The following is a 20,705-nucleotide window of genomic DNA, read 5'->3' as shown; positions in this document are numbered from 1 at the left end:
ATTATTATCCAATTGCACAAATAAAGAAAGAAAAAGCCATGGACAATTTGTCCATCGTTTACAGTTTGTCACTCTCTGCCTCTCTTCCCACAGCATTTGGTGTCTATTTTCATAGCTTATTCCAGCACCTGTTTCATTGTTGCACAATTGTTTACATGCATATTGGTACTTCCCGCTAGGCTGTAGGTTACTTGAGGACATACATAGAGTATGAGTCATCTTTGCTTCGTCAGTCTTATATAAATAATTGCTAAATAAGTGATTCGATAAATTTAAAAAAATAGAAATCGTGTTAAGCTTGCATTCTCTTTTTTTGTCTGTGTGTTCTTTTTCTCACATATTTCTGAGTCTAAAGCATGCAACAGAATATAATTTAATTTCAGTTGCCATAAACAGCTTCAGAACAGTTGTGTCCACTTATTTAGGGCATGCTTGTGAACGGCCTTTCATCTGGGTTAAGTAGTCCTTCTTTTAAGAGAAGATGGCATTGTAATCATAACCATACATCTGGCCAGACGCAGACAGTCCATTGTTTTACTAAAGCCAAGTAAAGAGCTTTTCAAGCTGTTTGTCAGAACCATTGGAGGCCGAATGTTTTAATTCAGTTTTAGCAACAGGAGGTATGTGATAAAGAAAATGCACCAAAAATGTTAACAATTCCTTTTCTAGGCATTTTATATTCTTTATTTTAAAAAGTGTTAAATTAATAAATATTTGATACATAAAAATTGCAAATCCAGGAAAGCACACATAAAATCAACTACCCTGTGGTAATTATTAACATTAGCATATGTACTTTGTATATTTTGTTGGACATTTGAGTTGGTATCAAGTTTGTTTTCTCATAAAAAAATTATAATTCTGCTTATTTCTTTCTTAGAATTAACTCCTAGGTAAAGAGAAGAATTTGATTATTTAGTACATTGAAAACTCAACGCTTAGTTTTGGAAAGTCTGATGTGGCCACAAGATTTGGTGAACAAATACTACATGAAGACATCCAGCCTTCTGAAGTCACTCTGGTGACCGGACTCATAAGCAAGCCACTGTTTTTAACAAGCCAAGGCCCTGTGGATCTTAGTAAGCACAGTGCATTCGTGCTGCTACAGCAATAATCACTCAACGTGCACAGCAGGCCATAGCTCCTGTGGAGAGTCCAGCTGAGACAGGAGTTAGGATATCAGAAAATGAAGCATATCATTATATAGGATTTAAAATTTCCCTTCTTGGTACTGGTGGATGGAACCTGTTTTGCTCTCTTTATTTTGATTCTTATCTAGAACTTCAGGCCGAAACTTTATGCTGCAAACACAAATAAAATTTACATGGCCCCCAGAGCCCTACTGCATGAGATTCTAACTTAAATGTGGAGGGCCAGACACAAGGAGTTGGCACTTTGGTTGTGAGTCCAAATTCTGTTCTACATTATCCAGGGTCAAGAAGGGACATTGGAAAGGCTGACTTCTTAAATTCTTGTCCAGAGGCTCTTAAATTCATCATTAGTGGGCTCATGTTGAGCTAGGTTTTTAATTTTATAAGCTCTATTTATGTTTTGTATGTTAGAGACCCAGAGTTTTGTATATTAGTCAGCTTGGGCTGCCATAACAAAAGACCACAAACTGGCTGACTTGAACAGGAGAAATTAATTTTCTCACAGGCTACAAGTTCAAGATCAAGGTCCTCCCCCGAGCTTATAGACAGGTCACCTTATTTCTGTGTCTTCACATGGTGGAGAGAGAGAGAGCACTTTCTAGTATCTCTTCTTATGAGAATACCAGTCCTATAGGGTCAGGGCCCTGCCCTTATGACCTCATTTAACCTTAGTTACTTCCTTATTCTAAATACAGTTGCATTGGTGGTTATGGCTTTACCATAAAAATTTTAGAGAGACACAATTCGGTCTGAAGCATTTGGCTTCTACCACAAAGGGACTTACCAACATCAAAAAGAGAAGGCTTAGAGAGATATCATCTTTTGGACTCAGGGACAGAATTAAGTCAGTGCCATTATTATAATTACTGCCAGACTGATACAGACCTTAAGGAGGCTATAGTTTGGATCGTGTTTGTAGAAATCAAGTTGGCTTAGATTTTCCAAGAGAAACTTGATTGCTTTGGGGAAAAAGTAAATTTTGAAATGATAGCAAGAACTGAAGTGGGAGAATAAAAGATAAAGTATCTTTCTTCCTAAAAGGTTAAACTTGTAGTGACAAGGTTAAGAGTTTGGGAGTGACCAGGCTACACAACAATGAAAAGAAAAGAAGATGGACACAAATCAAGTAGTTCTCAAAAATGACACCTCAAAAAAGAGCAGATTTTGGTCATTAATAATCAGAAAGGATGGCTAGAGCCAAGTATGGTCTAACCTAAGAGAAAAAAGGCAACATTTTAGAGAGTAAATGACTCTCAGGAGGAACCAGATATAGGAAATAACTGGGCGGCTGAACCTTAAAGCTACAGGTGGAGAATCAATGATAAGAATGATGGAGGAATTGCCTTTATATTGGAAAACATAGCTGAGCAAAATTTTATGTGGGAAAAGAACAGTGAATGAATTTTCAGTACAACTGTAGCATGCCTTTGAAGTTAATTTTATTATTTTTTTGCCCAAATATAATTTATGAAATATGTTTAGTCTTCTCAGAAAGACACAGAATTGTTGCATTTAGGGAGTGGGTTTATGAAGATGGAAGCTGATCTGTGCCAATAAATTCCTGATGTGTTTCTCCAGAAGGGCACAGACACTCTCTTTATCAAAATAGATAGATAGATAGATAGATAGATAGATAGATACATAGATACATAGATACATAGATAGATACATAGATAGATAGATACATAGATAGATAGATACATAGATAGATAGATAGACAGACAGACAGACAGACTGACAGAGCACTTTCATGTTTATTTCCCAAAGAATAGCTCCAGTTCTGATACATTTCTCTACTCCTCTGAGTGAGAGCAAACTGACATCTCTGATGAGACAAACAAGAAAACAGTGAGCATGTATTTTTCTCTGTCTCTTTCAGATTTTGTAAGCTCCCTGGGATATGCCTGTAAGCTGTATCCCTGGTTATGCAGCTTTCCTGTCTGTGAATGACTGTGTGGGAGAGAGGGGTGGGAAAATGGAGAAACAGGAAACCCAATATGTCTACACATCTATGTTCTCTGATTCCAGTTTTATCAGCAATAAAGCTAATATTTTTACCTTGAGTTTACTTCTCAATTGATTCAAATCTGAAAGGGGAGCCAGATAGAGCGAACCAACATACTCAAAGCCCCCAGAGTTTGGAAGCATTCGGAATGAAAAGCAGCAATTCTCCCCACTTCAACTGTTGTTTTAATCCTTCTGGAGATTCCTGGCATAACCTGTGCATCTATTTCTTGATTCATCAACTTTAGATAATATTACTGACCCTTGTTCTCTTCTCGTTTTATTATTACATCTACATTTCTCATTCACCTAGTAGTTTTATTTATAAGCTAAATGGCACACTTAAACCTCCATTTCTTGAACCATCAACCTTAGATAGGATGAAATTTCCATATATTCTGATTTCATCTTCCATCTTCTGTACCTCTCTTCCCCCTCCACATTCCGTCAGTTCCATCATTATTATCCCACCTGGGCCTCCAAAACTGTAGGGACAGAAAAGTGTTCCCTTCTTTCCTTCTAGGTTTTTTGACTGATCTAATAATTAAGTTTATATAAGTTAGATTAATAGGAGAAAAACCAACAAAACTTTAATAATATGTATTTTTCCAGTATACATAGGAGACACTCAGGAAAACTGAGAAACTCCCCAAAATGGCCAAAGCCCTCACCAAGAATACCATCTTCAGCTAAAGACAAAAGATGTCGGGGGTTGAAGTTGTTTGAGAGGTTACCAGGAAAAGCACAGTCAACAGGAGTATGGTTGTTATGCAGATTTAAGTTATAGCCTTCTCCACTGATAACAGTTTCTAGAGATTTATCTATCCTTCTCTTCCTGGTACAGCAAGGAAGACACTCTTACAAATGGAGATTTCCCCAATAAATGTGGTTTTTTTTTTTTTTTACAAAAGGTAACTTCTACTCAGTTTTCACAGCTTTTCCAATGTCTGCTGTTTCTTAAAAATAATGAACCTAGAATAATCAATATGCCAAAGAGGCATATTTGGGGATGGCATATTTTGCTCCATTTCAGCAGAAGCCCACATTTACAATGTATTTAAAAGTTTGTGGATATTGATATATTATCTTCTAAATTAGCTATTCATAAAAATATTACACAACTTGAAGATTTCTTCCTTTAAATACACATTTATGGAGCACCTTCGTTGTTTCAAGTACTAAGATAGATATGAGAGACTCAGAATTAAAAGAAAATACAGTTTGATAAATGTTATAAATGAGATGTTGATTCAACATATATTAATTTAATATAATGCTCTGTACCTCGAGCTGTATTAAAGATCTTAAAAATATCATCTCATTTAACCTTTAACTCACCCTATGAGGTAGGTTTTATTATTATATCTTTTTTATAGATGCAGAAACTAAGCTTATACACCTGACTCTAAAACTCTCTCTCGCAATCACAAAATCCTAAGAGATGAGGTGAAATTTCCACAGCTCTGTGGATAACGAATGGCATTTGTAACATGTGTTGAAAGTACTAACTTCATTCCTGGCTTAAATTTCCTCACATTGTCTCAATTCTCTTTTCTTATTCTTGTCAACTAAAAAAAAAAACCAAAAAAAAAAAAAAAAAAAAAAACCAAACACACACACACACAACATGAGAGTTGTGAGTTAAGTTTTATTTGGGGCAAAATGAGGACTATAGCCCGGGAGGCAGCATTTCAGATAGGTCTGAGGAACTGCTCTGAAGAAGAAAGGGGAAGGTCAGTGTATATGTGATTTTGGTGAAGGGGGTGCGTGCAGTCAAGCACACATTTTTGCAGAAGGTTGCTGTTAGTCTTGTGAAGGTTGCTGCTAGTCATGAGGAGCAGATGTCTCCATTAATGATTTTAGTGCTTTTCTAGACACAAAGAGATGAAAGAATTTTGGGTCATAAAATCTTCTCCTGAAAATATCTAACTATCTGAAGGCCTGTTCTGCCAGTTTTTCCCGGAGTACAGCGTGCCTCCTTCCTGATCTCCACCCTGAACTCACTTTTGGGTTATGTTGAAGGTCAGCGGCTACAGTGGCCCGGGATTTAACCCTTGTAGGGGCAAATGTCAAGTGCCAATTCTTAGTTGGTGTTATAAATAATGTTTTCATGTTTTAGTATGGGTATCATTACAAGCCACATCAAATTTCTTTTTGGAACAAGAGTGAACATAAATAACCATAGTGTCTGATAACAATTGTCTCAATATTTTCAAGCCACGGCCAAGAAAAGAGACTTGCTGGAGGCAAATGATTTCCTTAGGTGACAAATTCATTTCCTTGGTTCTCATTATTTAATCAACTCTGTCCACATAACTCTATTATTATTCGTTTTTATTCTTTGCCATCATTATATCACAAAAGACCATCCAATACTTTGCTGACATCTAAAAAAATTAATTTCTGCAGTTTGCCCTTCATCAACAGCTTTAGATACTCTCTTAAAGAAGAAAAGGTAGTCGTGTTGGATTGCTTGTAATGATTTCACAAAGAAAACAAGCTATTTCTCTTCGTGTTTCTAAGATACACAAACCATCTGCTTGTGTTTTAGAGTTTCTTTCAGAAGCACTCATTTGGAAGATGATATTTTTATTTTCAAAATACATGGTGTTTTGTGCTGCTCTGAACACAATAAACTAGATTATTCTTGCTGGTGAACTTCCCTCGAGGACAGAAAGGGGCACTTTGGGAAGCTCCACTGACTCCCAAGGCACCGCTCCGGAAATTGCTTCTCAGATGCTTGGAAACTTGTAAGCAGGGTGGAACTTACCTACCAGCTCCCTGTGTAGGAGCCAAGCTCCCTGATTTCTAGACCGGACTCTGCCGTTAATTATCTGTTTGCTGTGGCAAATTGTTAACCTTGCTAGTTCTCAATTTCTGCATCTGAAAATAAGAGGGTTGGATTGCGTTATTCCCAGGAGTCCCTTCCTGCTTCAAAAAGCATGATTCAGGAAAAAAGTCTCAGCCTTACTATGTAGCAAAATTAAAGGGTCACATGGCAATGCTGTGAGAATGTCTATGCATATGTGTATATATGTATATACACAATATACATATATATATATTCTCCCCCTAAGGATCTATTTTTACTTTATATATATACCCATAGAGGGAGATTATAAAAAAGAAACATCTTTCAGAGGGTTTGTCTCAAATAATAACCCACAAATTATGACAATTTACTCTGCTATTCGTATATGACGTTATAACATAATATGTATATATAACATACATAAAAACAATATATTATAATATATGTATAATAATAGACTTATGTATAAATATATAGAGCACAAATATTATAGAATACAGAATATGTATTTGTGGGTTATTATTTGAGACAGATCCTCTGAAAGAAGCTCCTTTTTCACAATGTCCCTCCATGGATCTGTTCTCTACTTCTTGCTTCTCCAAAGTCCTTTTTATTAATATCTCTCTTTTTGGCTGCAGTGGTAAAACAACAATCATGTAAGAAAGCACTTACAAAAACCTTTGAAGAAGAAAGTGTTCTTTTTTCATCATGAGTTAGTTTATTCTATTGGTTTTTGTTGATCAAAGACTTGGGAGTGGCAAGTCAGAACAGATTCGAGACCCATGCGATGGGAATAATGTATGTAGAAAAGTGCCACACAGTCAATAAATAATGCTTTAATCTTAACCTACAAAGTAACTTGAGGCTCCTAGGTTCTGAGGACCTGAAGCTGAAGTTCTGAAAAGATTGTCCTCACTAAATTTCGCTGACATCACGGTTTGTCCTGAAACTCTCATCCGGGAAGTTGCTTGCGATGGAGCTTAAGTCGCTTTGCACGTCTGCACTCAGGGGATTCCGTCACTGGCCTCTCGTGCCACGTGTGCTTTGCGTTGGTTTGTCCACCTGCTGTAATACAACCGTCCTTCCCTGGGTGGCTTCCCAGTAATACCAGCTCTGCCTACAAATGTTCTAGGAAGCACTAATATACTGCTCTGTTCTACGGGTTGGCAGAGGTACTTTGCAGAAAAGCTAGACTTGGTTGTTTTTTTTTTTTCCCTATTCTTTCTATCAGTGGGCTAGGACTTCTGAGAATGCCCCAACCAGAGGCGGCTACAAAACTCCTCTTCCCCAAGGGAATGCCAAAGGGTTGAGTCAGTCAAGTCAAGTCAAGAGATTGGCCAATTGGGAAGCTATTTTCCTGATGTCTCACAGATCAACTCGTACTGCATATAAAGGCCCCATGGATTACAAGATGTGGGAAAACATGAAGAGGATAACTCCAGGTGTGACAAAGTGTCTCCTATGCCTAAAAGCTTTATAAAGACAATCAGCAATCACTCAGGCAGATATTTATAATAGAAACATAATAATGATTCTACACTTTAAATTATTACCTGCATTTACTGCTGCTGTTTTTAATATTGAAACAAAAGGTGCTGAAAGTAATTTGCATCAACCATAGCTGAGAATTAACACAGAGGTTAAAATTATATCCTTCTCTAGGAAAAGCTAATATATGCTAGATTTCTTTCAAACCTGGTTTCAAAGAACAATGTATTCTTTACAAATAAATTAAACAAGACGAAATTCTTATTCTGTCATTTATGATTTTGCATTAAAAATATAAGTAAAGGTACCATACAAGCAGAATAGAATTTTAACAACATCCAAGAATTTTGCAGAAAGATACAACTTAGAATAAAATCTATGGTGCTGTGTGGGCATTTATTCCAACAGCATAAACTAATAAGATTCAACAAATGTACGTGCAGCAGGAATTCCATTAACCTCTCCTGGTTTTCATATGAAACTTAAGTTTGTCAAAGGAATGACAATTTATTTCATTGGGTTCTTAATAATAGAAAATACAGGATGGGTCCAAATTAACTCCAATTAGCATTCTGAGAATCCTGATTCAGTATCAGTAGCTTAGTTTCCATTGTAATGAAAGTTACCAAGCATTATATTTGCTGGCAGTGGGTTAATACCGTAATGACACTGGCTATGATGCAGTTTAAGGGAAATTATGGAGTAGAATCTGTCAGAACAAATCTTGAGTAGGAGGAATAAATGTTTCATAGCACACTGTGTGCTTCCACGTCCAACTGGTGTTCTGAAACAAGAAAAGCCAGGGAGGTCTACAAAATGTGCTCGATGGCGCAGTTGAGACAGAAAACCCAAAGATAATGCATGTTCATATTTTTGTCTTATTACAGTGCCTGTTAGCAAAGGACACCAGGCTGAAGAGGCCATAACTTTATTTTGCCTAAAACAGATTTTAGAGATGCTTTCCTTTTCACTTGATGGAGGCAAACATTGTTTCCAGATTCATTTTACATTTTAATTGACAAAAGATTCCAATCTCAAATGAAATTATCGCTCTAAAGATGTCAGGTGACCATTTTTTCATAACCTTTTTTTTAAATGTAAGAATTAAAATCTAAGGCCATTTTACTACTGTCTGTCCCATTTCATCTAAAAGCAGGTGTCAGTGAAAATTAATCAGTTGATCTAACGAAGAAATGGAAAATTTTATTCAAGCCAGATTTGAGGATTATAACCCAGGAAGAGCATTTCAGAAAGCTTCAAGAATGGTTCCATCTTACAGAAGTCAAAGCACAACTGTATAAATTTTTGAGACAGAGGGCTGTACATTAAATGGCGTCAAATGTAAATATGACAGTTTACAAAATCCAGATCTGAGTGTCATCGTAACCCCCTACAAGATCAAGAAGGAGTGTTACCTTTTAAGGAGTTGTTGATCCTGAGACAACTTTGTTCTTTATGGTTGAGTAGGTATTTCTGCTGACGGGGGAGGTTTGGTCAATGGATAATGCAGAGGGACAGTGCACAGCAGGGGAGAGGGAGGAGGCCAAAAGGCAGAGAGACATTTTTATATTTAAATTTTTCTTGTCTTGCCGTGAAATGTGAATTTTATTTCACACAGAATAAAATCTGAAGCTCTTGTTTCCTCTACCAGACAGGTGTCCTCAAGGCTAAAGAATATAGGAATACTCCCAGGTTTTCAATTTACATAAAGCAGTGTGAGGGAGCGCTAGAGACAACAGTGATGCCTGCCACTTTCTCTGAGGAATGCTTTCTCCAGATCCTGCTTCCCGCGACTTTCAGAACTGTACGTTTTCCTTTGTGACTTTTAGAACTATACGTTTTCCTTGATGGGTGTGGAGGTTCTCAAAGCAGTCCACATCCTTTTTCATTTACCACCCATTGATTACATGTCCATTTTGGACAGTGTCTTAAACTTTGTACTGTAGGGGACCAAACTTTGCCACCCCAAAATGTCTCCCTCATGCAGATTATCTCAAGCTGAAAACAAACAAGGCCCAAAAGACTCAGGAAGGAACTTTAACCTTCCTCTAACTGCCTAAAAAAGCTTTAAATAGATGATCTGTTCCTGGAACAGAGCTATCACCAGAGAATGGAAAGAATAGGGACTAGGTGTGGTGGAGGAACTCTTAGAGATCAGAGTCCACTCTGTCCCATTGTCTCTGCATGGCTCAGAAAGCATTTATTTACCAAACATTTGCTTTTCTATCTCCATATCAAGTGCTCCCTCCTTTTTGAGGTCTGAGATACCTATCCCCAGCCTCCTCTTTTGTCTTTAGTTAGTGATGGTATTTAAGGTGAGGGTTTTGGCCATTTTGGCAAGTTACTCAGTTTTCCTGGATCTCTCCCATGTATACATTTTATTAAATTTTTCTTTGATTTTCTCCTGTTAATCTATGTCATGTCAATTTTATTCTTAGACCAGCCAGAAGAAAGGTACGGGAATATTTCTTCCTCCCCTACGCTACTAATGCCAAACAACTACATGGCCAGGCCTATTTAGTATGATTATGCTTGAAGTACTATTATATATGTAATAGCATTATGTCCTATTTAGTATTATTTCATCTGCTCCTAGAAAAGTACCTAGAATATAAGTTAAATAATTTATTTTGTTTAAATGCTTTGAAGCCTATCTGTTGCCTCCTACATAAAAGATATCAACTCTAGGGCACTTCTACTGAAAAAAAAAATTGCTTTTCCTTCTGTTAAATTATTTCTCAGTTAAAAAAAAATTCCTGAAGTTACAGTATTGCTATCCTTTTTTAAGAGTTAGTCTGCTTCAAGGAAATAAACATCATGGAATAGTTTAATAAAAATAACCTTTCCATAGTCTTTGCAAAAATGACACCACTTGTGAGTATAGATCAACCTAATCTCCTTACCAAGAATATTTAGTTACTCTTTATCTCTCTCCCCTTTTCTTCCACCCTGGAAAAGTTTTATAGGCTGTAACTTGTAATTTTTGGATTTTTAAAACATGAGTGAATAATTATTGGATAGAAACTTCAAGATACAACATAACAAGAGCCCTAGAGAGGATCTTCAAGATCTTAGCCTAATGTATTTCTAGCAAGGTCTCTTTTGAAGACAAAAGCCAGAGAGATTAAGTGGCTGGGCAAGGTCACAGGGAAGGTCAATGATGGCTACACAGCTAAGGCAGCAGAATGTATTTTGTAAAATTTGGAAAAGTGTCATAGGTAGAAAATTGAAAGAGATAAGAATAGAGAGGTCTTTTCTTCAATATAACTCAACACTTCTCCCAGAGGAAACAATGTGTGGGAAGAAGAAAAAGTTGCCAGATTAATCCATGTTGATGTGGATTAATCTTTTTTATATTCTGATCATCATCCACTTTATAAATAAGTTCTCCAACTCGGGTATGAATGAGAAATATGAATGTGGAAAGAAGCAGACAGATTGAATCCCAGAGTGGGAGAATATGACTTTGACTTATTCTCAGATCTTGTTATTAAAAAGGTAGTTTTCAGTAGTGTGGATAGTCTTTCATCTGAGCAATTTCAGCAACTAACGTGGATAAAATCTTAGTCTCAAAAGTTATCACAGAATATGAATAGCCTTTATCTGATGACAATACTCATTTACCACTAGCATTCATATGAGTTAACTATACCTCTGGAAACAAGAAAATCTCATTGCTTTTTATTTTGGTTTGGTAAAAAAAAAAATGCTTTTTCCCTCCTGGACTTCAAATCTATCCTCCTCCTGACATTGGAGAAGAAAATATTTCTTTTTTAGATTTCTCAATATGCTGCCATTTTTTATGAAAAGAATATAAAATTAAAACTAATAATCAAAAACGTTTCAGTGTAAAAGACCATAGAAGACATCTTCTCACTCAATTAACATCCAAATGATGCAATCACATGGAGCTTTCCATGTAATTTTCATATGGAAGAGTTTATTCAAACTGATTAGAGAGAATTTCATATAAAATTTGGAGGATTTTCATAACAAAACATTTATTTTGAATAACATGCTAAGAACGTTTTTCTTCATCAGCAGTACTGGTCTTTCAAATGATTCTTTAACTCAAAGTTTTCTTACAAATAGATAAGAAAATTAATTTTTTAAACCCCACAAGTGGACAGTAATCTCCTTATTACAGCATTATTTTCATGATTTTTTATCTAATGTATGTGAAAATCTTCCCTCCACAGTAATAATATGTATGCATGGCTTCCTTATTGTTGCATTGGGAATAAAATTAAAATGAATATTGTTTCTGTAAAGATATATTTAAGGAAATACAAATGAATAGGGCATTTTGAAATTATTTGGAAATTCAGGAATGTGTGGTTAGGAACAGGTCAGTAGAGAAAACCTCTCTTTGTAAAGTAGATTTCAGATGCTGGCAATTCATAAATACATATCAAGCCAAAACCATTATAATTTTGGATCCCAGATGAAAGTTGTTTATGAACAACTAGAGAACATCCAGCTATTTATAGAACAGAAAATCACTAACACTTGAAAAACAAAAAAGCAATTACTGTATCTCCAACCATGTAATGACCATGTTAGACAGAAGAATCACAAATTTAGCTTCATCATTCTTGAATCAAAAGCTGGATTGTAGAGATTATGGCTGCGTTTGGAAAATTAGAGAAAAATAACACTTTCAGAATTATAACACAAAAAGGCAATTAAAGCTGGTACCATTATTCTCCAGAACAATAAAGTTCCATTTTGGAAAAGATATAAAAGTCATCAGAGGAATATGAAAATAAAATTAATTCAATGACAAAACATTCTTCTCTGTTTCTATCTCTCCTCCCTGAATGGTAGATGTCTTTTATAACCTCCTTTTATTTTTAATTTTCATTTTTCTTCAGAGTCATAATTTCCATCACTTTTTAGTATTCAGTCATTTTTTCTTCATACATTCTTTGTAGTTATCAGGTGATCTTCCATTATACTTTCCCCCTCCATTCCTCCCTTCCTGCCTTTTTTTTACTTTTCGATTTTTTTTCTCTGTGTCTCTGGAAGTACCACCATTGGAAGTTTTGAGGAGGAAGACATTTTCTTCTGCTTTTCTAGGTTCTTCTGGCTGTTCTAAGAATTAAACTGATATGAGACAGATTAACAGAAGAAAATCAAAGAAAAGTTTAATAATATGTATGTATGGGAGAGATCCAGGAGAACTGAGTAACTTGCCAAAATAGCAGAAAACCTCAGGTTAAATACCATCTTCAGCTAAAGATAGAAGAGGAGAGTAGGGGTAGTAGTTTGGGACTTCAGAGGGGAGAAAATCAATTCACATGCAGATGAAAAAGCAAATATTTGGTGAACATGTTTCCTGAGCCATACAGAGACAATGGGGCACAGAATGGACTCTGATCTCCAGACCCTGCTGAGTTTTCCCTGCCACACCTCCCCCACATTCTTTGCATAGATCTTTGGTAATAGCTTAATTTCTGCAACAGGCCCTTTATCTAAATTCTTTTAGGCAGTTAAAGAGGCAACAAGAAAAACTCCCTGAATCTTTTGTTTCTTAAAGATAATCAGCCTAGGTTAATTCTCATGTCAAAGAGACACACTTTGGGGCGACTAATTTTGTTTTCCAATTTTTGGATACAATTTTTCATTCAAAAGAAAGAAGAACTTTCTAAATCTGAGCATTATCTAAAATGGACACAAACAACTTTTCTGGTAATGACCGCCTCACCTTAAGAGATATGTAAGAAGACAGAGAGCTGCTTATCTGAAAAATTGTACAGCAATCTTACATTAAATAGAATATTGAATGAAATGACCTCTAAATTCCCTTTTGTAGACTGAAATAAATGTACAGCCTGAAAGTTGAGAGTTATGTTTTATTTGGCAGACATTAGTGAGGACTCGAACCACTCAGAGCCCGGGATGACAGCCTCTCAGATGGCTCTGAGGGACTGCTCCAAAGGGGCAGGGGAGGAGCTAGGATGTATAGGAATTTTACAACAAAGACCAGGTAGTTGGAACATTAGAAGATTACTTGTTAACTAAAGAAAACCAGGCATCTCAAGTTAAAGAATTTAGCGCTTTTCTATGTATGGGAGGGAGCAAACATTTGGGCTCATTGAATTCATTCCTTTGACAAGCACCTAGCCATCCAGGGCCAGTATCTTGTCGTTTCTTATTCTGAGCCCCCTCAGAGGGCACCACTGTGAGTGGCTGCAGAGGCCGGGCTGCAGGCTTCTCTTCACTGGGGGTGGGGCAGCCGCTGATGACTTGATGACTTCAGCATTCTTTGTTTACTGATATGGTTTGCAATATTTTTTGTTCACACTTTCAGCACTTAGATGATATGTTTCTACAATTCTTTCCTTGGCCAAAGCAGGTCAAAGCACCTCCCAGGATGCTGTCCCACTCAGCAGTGTTCACAGGGGTAGATGCTCATTCATAGCTGTCTCTTCTCTTGCTTAGAAAAGCAGGGAAATCTTCGCCCAAAACTCCTGAACAAGCATGTGATCATGCTCAGGTTGATTCCATTTTCTTTCTGTTCTGCGTTTCCATTTGATCATCCTCTTCGTTCTTTCTCTTGCTTTATTCTCTTTCTTGCCATGTGCCCATCTCCTCTGCCTCCCCTTCTTCTCACTCTGTTCTCCTTTTTATCTTTTTTCCCTTTACTCTTTGTCCCGTCCTTTTCCTTTTCGCATTCCTGTTCTTGCCGATTGTCGCCCAGAGAAGGCTGGTTTTAGGCCTTGCCATTCAGTCCCAAGGCTCAGAAGCAGTTTGTCATTAGAGAAGGAAAGGAGATACTCCGTGGCCTCTTTCAGAAATGAAAATGACTTCTCAAGCTTCCCACGCTCCCTCCTACCATCCCCTTCCCCCTTTAAATATTGATGGCACCACACTAGCCATCTGCTAAGGTGACTCTGGTTGGCACTCTGCAGAGGCCAGGGGAGCGGTAGGTGCAGTCGCAGGTAAGAGACATCAGACATCTTTTCCTTCTATCTGTTACTTGCTCCTCTAGCCCTGCGCGTCAGGCTTGCCAAGGACCGAAAACCCCACGCGCGTGTCCGTAGATCTGCTGCCCAGGGGGAAGTTCCGCTTCCCGCGTGAGCTGTAAATTTGTCTGATGCTGATCAGCACATGCACGGGCTGCAATGGCAGCGGGAGGAAAGGTCGAGCCCGACTCGCCAGGAGGGGCGGCCCGGATTCTAGGTACTGATGTCTCGATGCTTCTGAGTTGGACAAAGAAAACACATTTGGTGTGGGGTCCCCTGCTCCAAACGTTGCTTATTTATACCACATCCTGATGAACTAAAGCTGTGGCTGCCTCGCTCACTGGGCTGATGATGCCCAGAGTCAGGGCAGTGTGCTTTCTGAATTTCAGTGCGGCTCCATCGGGTCCTGGAGAATTATGAAACAGCTGAGTGCTTCAGTGTGTACCACTTAATTATGTGCCACATGTAATTTCAGAGCAGTCCTATTTATAGCAGAACTTTATTTTTAAAAAGCTTATATTTCAGAGTAGGAGGCGATGCAAATCATTTTAGGCCCCGTAATGAGGCTTAAAATGTGACTCAACGGAGCTGTAAAATTGGCCGGCTCTTCAAATGGGTCACATTCAGATCAAGATGGCAAAGAGGACATTCATGGCATAAACACAAGCTCAGGATTTGAAAATTGGAGATTTCTCTTGGGCTGCGCATGTGTGAGTGTGTGCATGTGGGCTGTGGGAGGTGTGGGGGGGTGGGGGGGTGTTTTGTGGACAGGTGGTTATTTATTAGTAGTAAAGATAGAGAAGTCACAAGGAATTCAGGACATATAAATGTCAAACAAGGTCAGATTGGGTCAAATGCATATTCAGAATGCAGATCCATGTGGGAAAGACATAAATGAGAGCAGGGCAGGCGTAGCAAAGATCAGAGAGCTTAAGTGCAGGGGGCGGGGCTTGGCTGGGTGTCAATCATGAGACAGCAAGGGGGTGGGGGAGGGGAGAGCCCGGGTCTCCGTGCTGCAAAGGCCAAAGTGGGGGGGGGGGGGGAGAGGTGACAGCTGAGTTATTAGAAGGTTTTGGTCTCTTGGAAGCGCAATGACTTAGCTTTCCGGCTTTGGTGTGATGTGAAGTGTGACTGAAATGTCCCTATTTTTTTTTTTCCCGTCACTGAGTGAAGACAAGAATGAAAGAGGCTTGTCAATACTTTGGGGGACCTAGAAGTGTACAAAAAGTGCATCGGCCTGGTCTCAAAATGCCTGCTGACTGATGAAGTACGGTCCTCTCTCCCTTCCCCTTCCCCTTCCCCGTGCCCGCCTGCCCCACAGCCTGCCCACGGACCCTGATCCCAGTCTCTTAACAACTCAGCCAGAAACGCAGAGACCGTGCGGGCCTCAGCTTTGACCGCACACGCACGGGCCTGGCTGACTCGGAGCCCAGGTCTGTGTCGGTGAGCAAAGGTCGCCAGGGAAAGCAGTCCCAGCGGCACGGTCATTAGTGGGTCCAAAGCGCCTCGCTTATCCGGGCCTGGCTGTCGCGCGGAGGAAATACAGCGGCACCGCTTCTCACCTTTCCGTGCTGCTCTCACACTTACGTCCTGCTCCCTTCTGCCCGCGGCCTTGGCCCTCCCGCCTGCTTCCAGGCTCGCGCACGTCTTCTGCCCCAGGCTGCGCTGCAGCCCGCGTCCGACCTGCGCGCCCGCTCCTCGGGCCGCCAGTCTCCCCTCGGCGCCCTCACCCTCCTGTCTGACAAAGCGCATACATGCTCATGGCAGGGGGAAAAAAACCTTTGGCAACCAAACAATAGCCAAAAGATTAAAGAAATCTATTCTCAAGCTCTAGCACAACACACTCTGAAAATAACAATGAAAAGCCTGAATTTAATCCAAGGGTCCACAGCAAAATATCACTTTTTGAAATTAAAAAAAATGCCATTAGATACAGTCTCAAGGCCTAGGGTAGTGCTTTGAAAGGACTGAATTGAATCTTGTGGGTTGTTATTAACTAGTTAGTTCTGATTACTTTTTTTCTGTTACTACTGATGAAAGAGAGTATTAATCTGAATATTAGTGTATAAATTAGATTATTGTCATAAATATCACTATTATCAATAAATGACTGAAATGTTATGCTGTACACCAGAAATTGACACATTGTAAACTGACTGTATTTCAATTAAAAAAACAAATGAGTGAATAATCGTATGGTCATAACAAGAGTTACCAGTAATAGTGGTAGCATTTTATTTATTTAGGGATTATAAATTCTGTGAGAGCAGGGCCTGTGTGTAATAGGAGCTTAATAAGTATTTATGGAATGCTAGGTGATTTTTCACATATGGGCTCTCCTGGTCCTCTCAACGGTTCAAGGATCATGTCTCATTCATACTTAAATCTTTCATATGCTTGGCGCTGCAACTGGTAAATGGTAGAAATTTAGCAAAGACTTGCTGGCTGACGGATTGGTGGGGCAGATGTTAACACGTGCTCTGCAAATTCACAACATGCATCTATGGCCTGACCAGCAACTGACTGACCACAACTTTCTGTAGGAAGCAAATATCATCTCTCCTAGAGTGAACAGATCGAAGATTATGTATTTTTGATTGAATATACGTAAACTCTAATCCTAAGCCAATCTCGGACCTCGATATTGACAAGCCTTTATGTGAAGATTGCTGGAAAGGCAGAGTTTTCTTGTACTATTTATGTATTTATGGAACATTGAGATTGGAGAAGCAATAGCTGTATATCAAGAGGCATTTTGCCTAAGGATTGACATCCAACAGATTTGGCATTCACACTTGGAATGGTTAATCAATCTGGCCATGGATTTACTGGGACACTTCTTGGAGTTTTGATGATGTTTGCTAAAGTAAAGAATTCCAAATACATTTGAAGTTATCTAAGCTATTGTGGGTATTTCTGTCATCCTTCAGAGAATTCCCAGAGGAGATGCTAGAACACCTGTAGGAGCAGTGACAAGGACAAACACTTGTGTGAGCAACTTTTTAAGCTCTGATGCCTTCACCAGCAAATCTGAAAAAATAAGACACGCACTACTTACCTCCGATGTCCTTGGGAAGGACAGTGGACGCACTCCATAGATTAGAAAGCACTCTGCAGGCGTAAGCTGCTATTATTATTCTTACCTGTAAAATAGAGGTCACTATTGCTCATCTCTCTTAAAACGTTGGTTTGAGAATTAAATGAGATAGTGTGGGAAAATATTTGAGGAGGACAAGATGCTTTAAGCTGGATAATGAAACTGTTACTCAGATGTCCTCTTCAAGGACATCACTATCTCTTTCTCATGACTAAAAATGTGGTTCATTCTACAGAGATGCAGGGCACTGGCACAAATAAAGTAATTATCACCATTACGTGCTCTTCGATTGAGTGCTACATGCTGCTTCTTCCATATCAATTCTCTGTGAAGCAATAGATGTGTTACCAAAAATGCCATCAGTTATTAAACCCATGTGCCAAATAAGATACCTGTTTGCTCAGCATCACTGATGCTTTTTAAAGAGTTGCTAACTGCAAAAGCTGTCTCTTTAGACCATAAATCATTGTAATTGGAACTTTGGAAACACGCAGGTAGCTAGAATGATGAATAAAGCTCAGCTGGAGAGTTTCAAGTATGGCATTTGTGTTTTCCCTAAAGCCTTTCTTAGGAGAAACTGGGAAGTCAGACAGTATCTACAACACACATATGTCTTAAGAAATCCAACTGCTTATCAGAGATTCTGTTTTTTAGCAACTAGAAAGTTCTTTCATGAATAGATTTCAATTTGCCACAAATGTAGACAACAAACTTGGTTTGATTATATGGTATCCTTCCCAAGTCAGACTGACCCTCCAATTTTGAGAAGCCAATATTTGACACTTTTTGTGTCATCCGTGCCGCCGCCATCCTCGCTGGTGCTGAGCCTGCCAGCAGGTTTTTCATTCTGAGGTCTTTGGAAAGAGCAGCGAAAAAGTCAGAACCAGTTTTGTTTGCTTGTTCAGAGATTCGGCAAGGAACAGGAGGAGAAATAAATTCACTTGCGTTACCTTTCTCACGCAGTGTTCCTACCTGTCAGACTTGGCAATAGGAGAGGCTGACCTTCATACTCTCTTCCCGACACACTCAGTTCAGTGGTTAACAACAAAATTCCTGTCGAAAAGGATAAAAATTATGGAGACAAATATGGTGTGATAGACAATGGTGGCAAGTGTCTGAAAACACCTTTTTTTAAACAGAGAGTGTCCACCTCTGCTCCTGGTCTCTTCTAAAAGCATCATTCAAGGGACTAAAAACACTTTGCCTCTTCAAATCTGAGGAACAAGGCCTGAGTTTTCCTTTCCAATGACTTTTGAAAATCAGCACAATTATATAGTGTGTAGAAGTGACTTTGCAACTGAATTAAGATTCTTTGTGCATAAACTACATGGAAGTAGACAAATTTTAGGTTGACAGCATCACTGGAGTTAGTATCACTAAGTAAGGCTGATTTTCTTTACTCTGTTAGGTAATACCCATCACTGCTTCTTCCCCTGCTCAGGACCCTTTCTGAGTTGGTGCCAGCAATAGGGAAATCTCATAACCTACCCCTGATACCTCTAAGCTGGCTAGTTTTATCTTCAAATCCTTGGTCTAGAGTGTCCTGAAACTTTTACTTTTCTGCAGGCATTTCATTGGACGGGCAAGGTAAACTTTATCAGTTCTTTCTTTTCCTAAGATTCAATACTCCCCCCAGACTCTGTGTTTCCCAGTCTTTTCTTTACCCCTTTTTCCCACTGTGCCTCTTTAGGGCCTCTGTTCCGCATCAAGCCACACACTCAACCTGCTTCCTCCAGTCCAGAGGCTGCTTTTTCGCTTACTGACAATTGCAAAGTGATTCCATTAACATGTAGATGACTCTGGTCAGAGCTGCACACACTAAACGTATATTTGAAGATCAGGGTTAATCAACACATAAGGTACCAACATGTACCACACAGAAGGGAGAACGTTTCTTTCCACTTATTTGTGTCTTCTTTAATTTCTTTCAGGAATATTTTGCAGTTTTTATTGTACAAATCTTTCTCCTCCTTGATTAAATTTATGCCTATATGTTTTACTCTTTTTGATGCTGTTTAAATGGATTGTTTGCTTAATTTCCTTTTAAGATAGTTTGTTGTTAGGGTATATAAATGCAACTGATTTTTGTATGTTGCTTTTACATCCTGCAACTTTGTTGAATTCATTTATTAGTTCTAATGGTTTTGGTGGGGAATCTTTAGGGTTATATCATTTACAAACATAATTTTATTTCTTCTCTGATTTGAATGGTTATTATTTCCTTTTCTTGCCTAATTGCTCTAGCTGGGACTTCCAATATTATGTTGAATAGAAGTGTTGAGAGTCAGCATCCTTGATTTGCTCCTGATCTCAGAGGAAAAACTTTCAGTTTTTCACTGTTGAGTATGATATTAGCTACAGGCTTTTCATAAATAGCTCTTACTATGTTGAGGTAATTTCCTCTATTCCTAGTTTGTTGAATGTTTTCGTCATGAAATAGTGTTGAATTTTGTCAAATGCTTTTTTCTGCATCTGTTGAAATGACCATTTTTTATCCTCCATTCTGTTACCGTGGTGTAGCACATTGATTGACTTGCATATGTGAAAATGTCCTTGCATCCCTGTGATAAATTTCACTGGACAGGGTGCATGATCCTTTTAAAATGCTGTTGAATCTTGTTTGCTAGTGTTTTATTAGGGATTTTCACATATATTTTCATCAAGGATATTGGCCTGTAGGTTTGTTTTCTTGTAGTGCCTTCAGCTTTGGGTAATGCTTGCCTCATAAAATGAGGTTGAAAGTACTCCCTCCTTTTCAGTTTTTTGGGATGGGTTTGACAATTATTTAAATGTCCATACTATACCCAAAACAATCTATAGATTCAATGCAATTTCTATAAAAATTCCAACAGCATTTTTTTTCAGAAATAAACAAAAACAATTGTAACATAAACCACAAAGGACCCTGAATAGCAGAACAATTTTGAGAGAAAAGAGGTCTCTTGCTTGCTGACTTCAAAACATATTACAAAGCTAGAGTAATCAAAGCAGTATAATATCAGTGTAAATAAAATAGAATAGAGATCCCAGAAAAAAATCCATGCATATACAGTCAAATGATCTCTGATAAGCATGCCAAAACTACACAACGGGGATAGGATGGTCCTTTCAACAAATGGTGTTGAGAATATCCGCATGCAAAAGTGTGAAACTGGACCCTCATCTTACACCATACACAAAATAAA

The 20,705-nt window shown here is 38.4% G+C and overlaps 1 long non-coding RNA gene across 1 annotated transcript in view; it reads left to right on the top strand.

Moving 5' to 3' along the window:
* The first annotated feature begins 14,657 nt into the window (after positions 1-14,657).
* Positions 14,658-20,705, top strand: part of LOC123615506 (uncharacterized) — an 88,152-nt gene continuing 82,104 nt past the window's right edge. Inside the window, exon 1 of the long non-coding RNA XR_006723120.2 lies at positions 14,658-15,133. This is a non-coding gene — a long non-coding RNA (uncharacterized LOC123615506). The remainder of the gene's footprint in view (positions 15,134-20,705) is intronic.

This window comes from Camelus bactrianus, chromosome 9 (assembly GCF_048773025.1).
Source record: "Camelus bactrianus isolate YW-2024 breed Bactrian camel chromosome 9, ASM4877302v1, whole genome shotgun sequence".
Taxonomy (NCBI): domain Eukaryota; kingdom Metazoa; phylum Chordata; class Mammalia; order Artiodactyla; family Camelidae; genus Camelus; species Camelus bactrianus.
The sequence above is the reverse complement of the archived record's forward strand: the minus strand, read 5'-3'. Positions and strand labels throughout refer to the sequence as shown.